General features: G+C 34.7%; 1 long non-coding RNA gene across 2 annotated transcripts; it reads right to left on the bottom strand.

Moving 5' to 3' along the window:
• Nucleotides 1-380: 380 nt before the first annotated feature.
• On the bottom strand, nt 381-6,858 carry LOC149918097 (uncharacterized). Of its 2 annotated transcripts, XR_016466376.1 has the most exons (5): nt 6,814-6,858; nt 5,657-5,719; nt 5,005-5,135; nt 2,389-2,824; nt 381-1,634 (listed from the first exon to the last, which is right to left on the bottom strand). It is a non-coding gene; the product is annotated as an uncharacterized LOC149918097 (long non-coding RNA). The 2 variants fall into 2 exon arrangements; XR_016466375.1 differs by having other exon boundaries at nt 381-2,824.
• Between the last annotated feature and the right edge of the window lie 4,780 nt (nt 6,859-11,638).

Raw genomic sequence — 11,638 nt, 5'->3', positions numbered from 1 at the left:
CCAGAAAATAATATCCTTGCATTTTTGTCTCCCTTTTTTTATCCCCTTTTATGCCCTCTAGAAAGAAGGAAAATGCAAGACCAAAAGATCTGGAAAAGAAATACACAAATCCTACATTTTGAAATAGATTTAGTACAAAAATGAATCAGATCCAATAAAACAAAAAGATTGAAAAGAGTTGATCTATTTGAACTTTTTGGGGGGCACACATGACATCTCTGGTTGTTTTTTTGCTTTTTTTTTTTTTTCCCCCTATAATTAGACATATGACTGATAATCGACAATAAGAAATAAAATAGATTATGAGGTCCTTCCAGAGACATTTTGGTTGTTTCTTTCTATAAATGAAAATACAATGTGAAAGTTCAAAATAGTTTCAACAACAAGCGATAGAAAGTCAAAGAAAGGAAGCAAGGATTTCTCTTTTAAGATATTGTAGTGATCTAACTTTCACAGGCCAAAGTAGAATTTAATAATGTTTGGTTTTTTTAGAAAAGTATTTAGTTTTCTGGAAAAAAAAATAAATTCTTGAATGTGTTTTTGAAAGCATGCTTGTTTCACATATTGAAATCACATGAAAGGTCAACTTCTTTTTCAATATCCAGTATCAGAGCCAATAAAGTATTCACATTCTGAATAGCTATACTCTGTAGGTAGAATCCCACTCTTCAAGGTTATCATCTCACAAAAGAACTTCCCAATCTAATTATGACTTCTCCTTCTGGATGGTTTGGAGAGGATAAATTCAAAACTTATCTTCTTACATATGGTGACTAAAAGCTGCAGCAAATCATGCATGTGCTCATATAAAAGCATTACTGACTAAGGCATCTACATTCAACTTGCTTTTCAGTAATCAGGAATAGCCTAAGTGAAAATAGAGACGTAAAGGCAGAAACGTAATTACATGACACAACTACAGACACGATATTGGCGCAGGCCAAATATCTCAGCAACTCAGGCAGAAGAAATGAGGGGAAAATGCAGGGAAGGAGTTGCTTAATGCATTCTGTCTGACATAAGGAACCAGAACAACCCTTATCAAAATTTGGTGTTGTGTTTTTTTTTTTTTTTTTTTTAAATTACTTGTTATTTTGATTGTCCAGGTGAGGAAACTTAAGAGTTTTCCCACATAATAAGAAAACAAAGTAAATACTTTACTTATTTTCTCTTTTAAGCCAAGTTATAAGGCCTTGCCCTCCTTTAACCCAAAAGGCATATTCCTTTTTTACAGCAGTAAGCCATGGTAACTATTACATATTTGTACTGATTAGAAGCCACCTCACTGTAAAACTACTTTTAGCAGAATTAAAACCTCCTCCTATATCTTCCTCTGCCCTTGGCTTACAGCAGAGCCTGTGAGGTATTGCAGATGCACACAGAAGCCTCATAATTATGTCTCTGTTAAATGGAATTCTAAAGAGAGTTCATCAGGGACGTTTAGAAATTAACTAATCCATGTGATAGGCTTGTGAATATGTTTACCATTCAAACAATAATAAAAACATTAAACAGATGATGATAAATTGCAGCAACTGTTAAATACTACTGTAAACAGAGAATGGAACAAGGAATGGAGGGAGAAGGACTCCACATTTATGGTGGAAGACAATCTTGTCCTTATGTACGTTCAGCTGAAAAGAAAGGTTTAAAAGTTCCTGAACTAGAACTTGCTTTCCTTCTCTCAACTCTCCCATGTGAGACTGGAAAAGTAGCAAAAGAAGTATTTTTCAGCGGTTCAGTATTTACACAATATAGCCATTTTCATGTCCTCTTCTCCTCAGAACTAGTTCAGATGCTCCTGATTCTAAATAAAGGAGCACAGACTAAGGAAACATCTGCTATGACTTTCTGAGTTTTGCAAGAGTTATCTTTTATTATTACTCCTCCTTTGCACTGTTTTAACTCTTTTCAGTATGGAGGTGCTAATATTTGAATGTATTTTATAGTGCTCTGTTCTTGGGACAATGATAATTGCAACTGCCAAACGTTAGTATTATTACTGTCTTCAAGTAGGCTCCTCCCAGTCATAAATATTTGAATACTGCCATGGTTCTGTAACGTGAATCACAGATGCACGTCATCCTACCAGCACCTTGAGGTTTTCCCCAGGATGCTTTCATTATACCATTAGAAAAAACAACAGTATATACAAAATTGTTTGGTATGGTTAAAACATCTAAGAAACAAAGAAACATAATTACACCTATTTCCAAATTTATAAACAATTACACCTATTTCCAAATTTATACACATTTAAACTTCACAAGCTGAACAAAATAGCCTCTACATATATCTTCCTGAATTATTTCCCTTTACAGTACTGCTGCTCTCTTTTAGTTTCTGTATCATATGTGTCACTTTAAAAAAAAACAACAACCTAGTTACCTCTTATCTGCAGATATATTGTAGATCCTTTGCAGCTGCCAGCACAAGCATTTAGGATTCTTACTATTCACAGAAAACTCACTGAATATCTATATTTTCTTTGGGGAAGTGCCGTTGTTTGTTAACTTAAAAGAGAAAAACTGATCTTTTCCCTTAAAAACTGAGTGAGAGATTACGTATTTTCTTTTCCTGGAAAATACTGTGCTTTAAGTAGTGGCCAAAGAGGCAATTCTGATACTTCAGGTGGTAGTGGCAGTGTTTGATGCACAGCTGAGACCAATCGACCACTTGGCCTCAGCTGCCTTTGCTGTCAGTCCCAGGGCATTTCCTTGCCTCTTGGGCTTTGCTGCTGATGTTGAATTATCTAGGGCTGCTTCTTGAGAGAAACAGAGACTGCAAAAGGCACCAGAACATCCATCAAAATCCTGTTGGTGGTCTTAGAAAACAAAGGAAGAAAGAAAGAAACTGTCAGAACATTGCTCCGGTGATGATGCCACTTGGTGCACATAAAAAGATGAAAGAGTTGCCCTGTGCTTGAATACATGAACACCACCAGTGTGGGCAACATGGATAGAGAGGAGAAAACAGCCCTGTTTCCTCAGAGGAATTCTTTCTGAGATTTGTAGACTTTTTCAGCACAAGGAAAATGGATTTTTTCTCAAGAACTACTCATTAATTTCAAGCTGCTCTGAAGGATATAAGTCTAAAATTTGCAGAAACACTGATAGCTACATCAAAAGAAAATCCATAAGTCATAAGTACAAACCATAGCAAGACCATATATTTTGTAGTGGGGTTAAAGATCCATTAAACAGTGTAAAGGAAGAGAAAAAGAGAGAAGCAGCAATGATAATGAATCTCTTAACTTGTCTATATGAAACAAGCACACATGAACCGTTTTGTGATTTCTTGCTAGAAGAAAATAGAGAACAGAGCTCAAATATGTCTGTGAGGAGAGCTGCGTGTTAAATTAGTTTTTTAAGTAAAATTTATGAGTAAGCCTTGGAGTAGGGAAAAGAAGATAGGATTCTCCTACCCAGTTGTGTATGACTGTGATATCATAATCTCCCTTTTTTCTTTTCATAGTTTGCCGCTTTCTCTTAACATTAAAGGAATGGTGGACATAACCTTACATGGAAAACGCCACAATCCATCCAAGAGGGAGATGAGAATAGCCCCAAGTAGAGAATGAAGCTGAACCATGCCTTGTACAATCACAGACAAAAACATTAAGCATGGCTATTGTATGAGCAAAGAAAATAGTGAGAGAAATTCCGTCTCTCTTAAATGACCCATATCCTCTGGTAATGACTACTGTGTTAAGATACATGAGGCAGAAAGCAACAAGGGAAGAAAATAGCAGGTTTCTGGATAGCGACTCTTTAAAATGTGAACTAAAATACTCAATCCTATCAGAATTGAAGCCTCTCAAGGCATGAACAGAAGTAGTTTTCTGTGTGCCTGTGGAAAACTGAGATTAAAAAAGAGCGACTGTATTAAAAGGGTGAGGCTGTAGCTAAATGAAAATTTTTAGGGTTGCAAGTTAGGATTTTTTTTATTTAAAAAAATTTTCTGGCTTTAATGATTTTGAAACATGATGTGCTCTGTACATGCTGACTCTAGCACTCAAGTCTTAGTTCAGAGGTCTTCCAAACTTAATGTGGTTTATATTTGTATGAAATCTGAATCCTGAAGTTTGACACCTGAGCCCTATATATAATTCTCTGCAAGTCATCGTGGAAGTGAGTACATAATTACTACTTTCAAAAGGTGTTTTGAGTTCCTCTACTGACAAATGAGTACATAAGCATCCATGAGATGTACAGGGGAAGAGAAGCATGTTTAGCTAATTACTTACTGCTTTCAGAATAAGTCCTATGTCACATCTGTGCTGTGCAAGAGACAGCTATTTGAACCTCTACCTTTCTGCTAATTCAGATGGTATATCCAGATAATGGCTGCACAAAATATCCAATCCTGATCTGAAGTCCCTCTCCCTGCAACTGTTCTGCATTTCAGATCTTGTAGCAGCATAGCTGGTGCTAGACTCAAGAAACTCCAAGCAGAACAGATAAATCTTTGATTTCATTTTCAAAAGTGGATTAATAATTGATCATCTTCATCCCTTAAAAAGTACCAGATAAACCAAAATTGTTTGATCAATGAGTAGAAACACACATCACTCAAAACATGGAGAGAAAACAGGCCCAACTGGGAGTAAACAAGGTAATTCTTCTTTCATACACGGTAATACCAAAAGGCTATGTTCCCTGAATACTCTGGGGAATGTTTTTTTTATTTTTATTATATAGTACTTTCTTGTTCTGGAGAGGGAAAGACTCTGGAGGAAGTTGAAAGTGTCCCAGGAAGAATCAACTCGGTTCTTCATAAGTTAGAAGTAGGGAAGGTCATTTAAAGTCATTTGTTCTTTTTTGAGGATGAAGTTTGGGATGCTTGGAAGACAGTCCTGAGATTTACAGACTTCTCTAAGATGATACAGAAGCCTTGAAGTAAGGAACAACAAGAAAAAAAAAATCTTGCTTTAACAAAAAACCCACCCACAGTATGCAAATATTAGCTATATGAAGTGACAAAAAAATATTTAAGAAGTCCCACCTTTTAAGTATTTCTATTAAATACCAGCTAGGCACCCTGAACAAACAGAAGTAGCTTGCCTCTCCTAGGACAAGGAGTTGTGAGAACTGGACCACTATTACTCTGAAGTTGAGTGAGATAATACAGTCACCCTGCATGTAAAAAAAAAAAATGAAGAGAAACTTTCCAAACCAATTATTATTTTTATTGATATTGCTTTTCAGAAAGATCACTATTCCTGGTGTCCCTATAGAGTTGAACTAGTCTCTTCATTTTCTTATTTATTAATAATATTCAAGTATCTGCCAGGATAAATAGATTGATCCCTCATCTTTTAGATTCTGTATGTTTTTCTAAAGAGTTGTTTTAATGGACAAAGTTTGGAAAGAAAACAGCTGTCATTTACATTTTAGAATGCAATTTTGGCAGAGACATTTATTTTCTCAGCATTGCAGTCAAATCTAAGAACTGATAGACCAAGGTCAAAACACAGTAATCTTTGCAGAGTAAATAATGAATATTTTCAAGTATTTTGACAGTAAAACAACCTTTCCAGCTAAAAGACTATAGAAATGTAATGCATAGAGATACAGTGCATAAATATACATGTGTATATATATATATATACACACACGTATGCATTAAGAGCTGGAAAAAAAAATGTAGTTTTTACCTGTGATGTCACAGCACGTGATACTTGCTGAATTATAGCCTTTATAATATCATGTTTTCCTTTCTAAAGGAAGTAGGAAAAATGTTTTTAGAGTGCAGCTTTCAGAATATAACTTATTTTTCAAACATGAAGGAACAGAGTATCTTCTGCTACAAAAGAAAACGATAGTTAGAAATAGAACGGTAAGTAGATCTGAAAGATTCACAGCTTACACCATTGTAAGAAATTATTTATGAATTGAAAGGATTGAGGGTTGAGTGCAGAAAGTAATGAAATCTTCAGAACATACAGATAACAAGTAGCTGTACTTTAAGTAAACGTAACATATAACAACAACTCAATCAATGGGCAGTTCTATCTTCCTCCGCCCATGATTCTATGGGGAATTATATCATTATCGATAGTTCTCTTATCCTCTCAGAAGAATCACAGCAGCTAATGCTGCTTACTAATGAGACCTGCAAAAAGAAATGCATGGGAGATGAGTTTCTATCCATTCACTCCTGCCTGGGGCTACTCTTCCATGCAATCTATTAGTCTCCTTGCAAACTGTCATATTGGATTGCCAAAGAAGAAAGAGATAATGATAAATAGGATCCAAAAGTGATGCTCCAGGATGAGAAGTTTAAGTTTAATTTCCTCTTACTCTCTTTTTTAAAAAAAACAAAACAAAACAACTTGGTATTTAAGTATCTGAATACTTAATGTTTTCTACTATAACCAGTACTAGATAGGCACCACATGGAAAAAAGGAGAAAAAACAACAAAATAATACCCTAGCAGTTCTTCAAATCTAGAAAATGGTAGACAAACGTTGACAGATTAAGGTCTAACCAGCTTTAGTAGAGATAACTATTCTCAAGGTACAACGAGAAAACTATTACAAGAGCTACGCATTTACAAGGATTAAATACAAACTCATATAAATGTTTTCACTTCAGAATAGGACAGGTTCTAACATTTTTACCACATCTGTACGCATGATAGATACTAAACAAGAGTTTTCTTTGAAATTGGATTCTGAAAGCTCTTCAGAAATACCCATCACACAATTCTTAATACATGTGTACAATTAATGAATATACAGATAATATAGTATACCAGAGAGCTTGGCTATGAAGTGATTTACACTAAAGCAGAAAAGATAGGATACTTACCCCTATCCCGGGCTCTCTTGTTAAACTCCAGCACAGTGGATCTCCCGAAAAGATCCCTCCTTACTGGCAGTCAGCTCTTAAATGGGTCTAGGAGAGGTGGAGTCAGGCTCCACCCCTTCCGGCAGCACAGATGAATTGCCTTCATACAACATGTTTAAAGAAATAGTCACAAATATACACATCAATATTTAAACCAACAATGTGGCCTTCTATTCAGATAATGGAAATAATTCAAAAATTTGGATGTCAAAATTTTATGCACATTTTCAGCACTAAGTATTTCACCTAACATCACTGCCTGAAGATTTTAAGGCACAAATAGTTATTAGACACACAGTCAAGGATCACAGTCATATCACAGGACAGTATTTGTCCTTTTGTTTTCCTATTTTTCTCAAATTTGTCAACGATAGGAAAAATGATCTAAAAAACACTTCATCTCCTGCAAGTGGTTCTACAATTCTTTTATTTATTTATTTATTTTACAACCCTCTTAACATTGGAAATGTTTCTGCTTTTAAAATGGTAGATTAAGGATAACAGCCATAATTTTTTAAAAATTTATCTCAGAATGTTAGAAAGTCTGTCTCTTCATGAAAACATGAGTAATGGGTTAGGTGGTGGTGAAATCCAGCACACTTAAAATAATTCACTGATCTAACTGGAAACATTTAAGAGCAATACCTACCAAAAGGCAAGATGAGACCATTGCTTGCCAATAATGTTGCTATGTTTGTATTTACTGGAATTAATCTACATGTAAAATGCACTTCAAGACAAATAACATTTAGTTCATGATGCTGTTGGATATTGAAAAATGATATTTGAGTGTATTTGCATTTATAAGAGCAGGGGGAAATTATCATTTCCAGGTTATCTATATTACAAAATACGTCAGGTCTTTCTTTCTGTTACAGTTGGCTTTACAGCTGGAAAGATTATTGTGAAAATGGGAAAAGACACAAACAGAGAAAGAATATTCACCTGTATCCAAAGACCTAAATTTGCAGGAAAGGCTTCACAGTGGAGGAATCTCCAGAAACAGATCCTTCTCCTATTGCAATCAGCCCTTAAATGGGGTCTAGGTCTTGCCTTCACCTGTGATTCCACAGCTGACTCAGTCATTTCCTAAGGTGATCAATCAGTGGTTCAGGCCATGACTGAACAGTTTCCCTATGCTTTCTAAAATAAGAAAATACAGCATCTTCATGTTTAGTTATTGAACATATTTAGTTATTGTACTGCATTTGTGCTCAGCAGATAAATTAAAGGTCAGAGGATAAATTAAAAAAGAAGTAAAGTTCTCCCTTTAATTCAGGCACTTAATCATATAAACATTTATGATTTTTATGAACTGTGGAGAAAGCTTTATTTGTGATTTTTGGAGTGAAATGACACAAGCTGGCATGCAAAATGGAAGACTTGTAAAAGGCATTGTCTTCAGTTTTTTCACTTTTTGCCCTGTTGGTAGTTTCTGAAAATGTACCCCGCTTACACAGGCTCATGACCTTTTCTGCTCAAACTATTGAGAATAAGCATCCGCTATATTTCTCAGTCTTAAAGCTACCCTAACAATTCAAATCACCAATTTATTTATGTAACTCTCTAGATTTGCATAGAAGTACCAAGGCTACTTCTGAATATCACATGGCAAATGACTGCTGATAATCTACGTCTAAGTAAATTACTGCCATAAGCATTTCAACTGTAGAAGTAAAACTGTTATTCTATTTAGAAGTCTTGCTTCATTCATCCTAGTAGGAGTATATCTGCATGCAAATTTTCGGGTGTTTTTTAATCTATTTTTTTGGTTTATTTTTTCGGTTTTTTTTTGGCGGTTGGTTGGTGTGGTTTTTTTTTCCATTTCTAACTTGGGCCATACTTTTTCCTTTGCTATTAGGAAGCAAATGGAAGAAAGGGCTATATGTGATTCCTAGATCACAAACTATGGAAAGACATATAGGTTTTGTTCTTTTTCGCCATACCTGCATTACTGAAAGGTATACAAAGAAATATGTTTTTATGTTTACCCTTTTTTTTCTTTTCCTTGTCTTCACTGAGGCTCAAACCAATACATTTAATTAAATGTGAGTCTGGCAGAAAAAAAGAACAGGAAAGAGAAAAATATCATAAAATGTTTTATTTGTGTGAAAAAAAGAAAAAATATCAAGGAATTAAGAAAGTCTAATGAAAAGAACAGGTCTGGTATAAGGAGGTTTTCTCAGATATGGCAGACCTTAGCTATTGCAGGTAAGATGAAATAATGTACTACAAATCAACAGTGCACAATATCAAAATTGATGCTCTGCTACATTGCAGATTTCTGTATATAAATTCTTACAAAGGTTCTTTTTAGCAATATCAGAGGGAAAAAACTAACTTTTATCACCTCTTAATTTCATCCAGTATGGGGGAGTAGTGGCAAGAGTTAAAATGCTGATTTAGGTGCAAAGTACATTCATGATTCTTACCTCAGTCTGACCCCAACTGGCTGCTTAATGTACCCTGTAAATGATACTTTTCTGTTTTCACTGACACTGAGCAGTAAACAATCTTGCAGGGATTTTTTTTTCCTCACAGCTTCTTTCTACTTTATATACTTCCCAGGTAAACAACAGGCAAATTGTATACAACACATTTATAGATCTGGATAACAGATAGCAATAGCAAATACTTGTTTTAATTAAAATAGGCTGAAAAGGGTGGCACAGATTTTCTCCAGTCTTCTAAAAGGTAAAAAGCAAGAAAAAAAAATCTCAGAGGAAATCACAGATCTTACCTTTTGCTAGCCAGGTATGAGTAAGAATAGCTCCTTGAAAAGACAAGAGCTTGATGTAAGGTCATAAATGCAATCTTTACTGGGGCCATTATCATTACTTTGTGCCTTGCTTTTACTTTTTAGAAGAATCCAGAAGTGGCAAGGTTAAATCAATTTTTGTGGTATTAGTTAGTGAGGCTTTCCAATTTTATATCTGTCTTATTCATATTTTTAGAGCAAGTGTAGTCTAATTTTACTTGGATATATTGTAAATGATGCGAATTTCACTTATGATCAGTTTAGCAGTTGTAGCTACATGATATGCTGTCAGATGCCTTTCAGATTTTCAATATACACTACCTACTATGCCAACTATCAGGCCTTTCAAAAGAGCTAAGATTTCTCACAAGTGTTTCAGCCTCTAGCTTCAGCAATCGAATCTTAACATACAAATTTGGAATACCTGAATATCTATATCCTTCTTTTTTTTTTTTTTTTTTTTTTTTTTTTTTAATTTCCTGTTTATAATAAAAACTCTGGTCTTTTTAAGCGGACTGGAAATATTTTGGATTTTTTAAAAATTTCCTATGTTGCATGCCAGAGTCTTACCATATAGCTGAATGTAATTGATCTTCTGCCAAGGCCTGCAGGCACATTTCACAATTTCTGTTGGTAAAGCACTTCATTCAGAACACTTTCTTTTGTGTGTGTATGTGTGTGTGTGTGTGTTAAAACTTCTTTCTCAAGTTGTGAAAAAAAAGTTTGATATATATATCAATTACAAAACAAACAATTTATCAAGTCTGCAGTTCAGATCTGTAATCTACCTCATTAGAATCTCAAATTTTCATGAAGTTAACTGTAACTTGCTCAGGTACTATCTTACTTTGTTTTCTTACCAGTAAAGTCACAGGTATCAATCTGCCTTCAGGAGGAGCAGAATCTGTCTTCTGAATGTGTAGTTTTTTGATGAACAGTGCAAAAAAAGTGGAGACTCTTACACTGGATTTTTAAAGTTTCAATTTACTTCTAATTTTTGCATAATAATATCATTATTTCCCTACTCTCAACAATGCTGTTACCACAAGCATCTTGTATTCAGAGCATACAGTACAAATCTGGCATGCAGACTCTGGTATTTAGTGGACAGACATCTCTCACTTGTGCTGTCTGATCCTGGAAATTTTAACCAAAATCTTTATATTCCAAGAAAATCCTACTACATAGCCTAATTGTAACCCTTCCTTATTTCCTGTTATCAGTAAATTGCTGTTGACCCTTGACAATTTCTAGCTAGCTTTGTTTTGAGAGACTCAGCTCCAGAATTATCAATAATAGTCTGTACTCAAAGATTTATCTGGAATCACAAATAACTTTGCCTTTTTTGCTCTTATGTAGAGAATCTTTAAGGAAACCATTTGGGCATGCTGAAATTGGGTGAAATATTTCTTGTGAATGGAAAGCAAGCAAAGCTATCCTCTGTATGACTACTGAGATAGGCTTCTAAAACAAAAGCTAGTGAGGAGATATCATCCATTTACTATAATTACACAATACTTATAACTCTCTCTGGTGCTATGTAAGAAAAATGTGAAGGGAAAGTTGCACTAAACCTGCAAATGGAATTCTTCCCAGAACAGTCCACTGGTTGTGAATCGAACTTGTAACATAAAATTAAAACACGGTATTTTTTGTTGTCACTCCTACTGGGAAGTACTATATGAAAGATACTTGTCTTCTGAGCTCTGGTTGATACTTCAGTACTGGTACTCCAAGGAAGACTCATGCATATACATCTAAATTGAATGAATTCACACTACTTCAGATGGGGGAAGATATTCTTACTGGTAACCCTTTCCTTATGATATAGAAAACAAGTTCTGTTTTGAAAGAGAAGACAATAATTTAAAAGGCCTCTGATGTACAGCATGGTTTCTGATCCTAGTAGAATGCAAAAAATACAGTAAAGGTACTTAGTCTTTACGAATGCTGAATGGCATCAACTTGTTTAAAAAATACAAACAAAAGTGATTAATTTCAGAAAGATAAATTACTGAGCCTGTCTTA

The sequence above is a fragment of the Phasianus colchicus genome, chromosome 4, assembly GCF_987193195.1.
Source record: "Phasianus colchicus chromosome 4, bPhaCol1.hap1.1, whole genome shotgun sequence".
In the NCBI taxonomy this organism is placed as follows: domain Eukaryota; kingdom Metazoa; phylum Chordata; class Aves; order Galliformes; family Phasianidae; genus Phasianus; species Phasianus colchicus.
Note: the sequence above shows the minus strand (reverse complement) of the source record. Positions and strands in the feature narration are given on the sequence as shown.